Below are 601 nucleotides of genomic sequence, written 5' to 3'. Positions count from 1 at the left end.
CACAAATAGATCAAGTACCCAAAGGTCAGATCTAAAACTATAGAACTCTTAGAAGAAAAAACAGGCATAAATCTTCATGACTTTGAATCAGGCAAAGCCTTCTTAGGATGATACCAAAACACAAGCAAATAAAGGAATAAAAGATAAATGGACTTAATTGATATTGAAAGCCTTTACATCAAAGAATACTATTAAGAGAATGAAAAGACAACCCACAATATAGGAGAAAATTTTTGCAAATCGTATATTTGAAAATAGAATTTTTGCAAATTGTATATTTGAAAATACACATATCTGTAATATATAAAGAACTACTACAGCTCAATAATAAAAATCCAATTAAAAATGGGCAAAGAATGTAAATATATTTTTCTCCAAAGAAGATAAGCAACTGACCATGAAACAATGCTCCACATCATGTGTCATCAGGGAAATGACAAATAAAAGCCACAAGGTGACACCACTTCACACTCACTAGGATGGGTATAATTAAAAACAGAAATTGTAACAAGTGTTGGGAAGTATATGGAGAATTTGAAGCCCTCATACACTGCTGGTGAAAATGCAAATCTGTGCAGTCTTTTTGGAAAACAGACTGGTA

The sequence above is a fragment of the Galeopterus variegatus genome, unplaced genomic scaffold, assembly GCF_000696425.1.
Source record: "Galeopterus variegatus unplaced genomic scaffold, G_variegatus-3.0.2 Scaffold4676, whole genome shotgun sequence".
NCBI lineage: Eukaryota > Metazoa > Chordata > Mammalia > Dermoptera > Cynocephalidae > Galeopterus > Galeopterus variegatus.
This window is presented reverse-complemented; position numbering follows the sequence as displayed.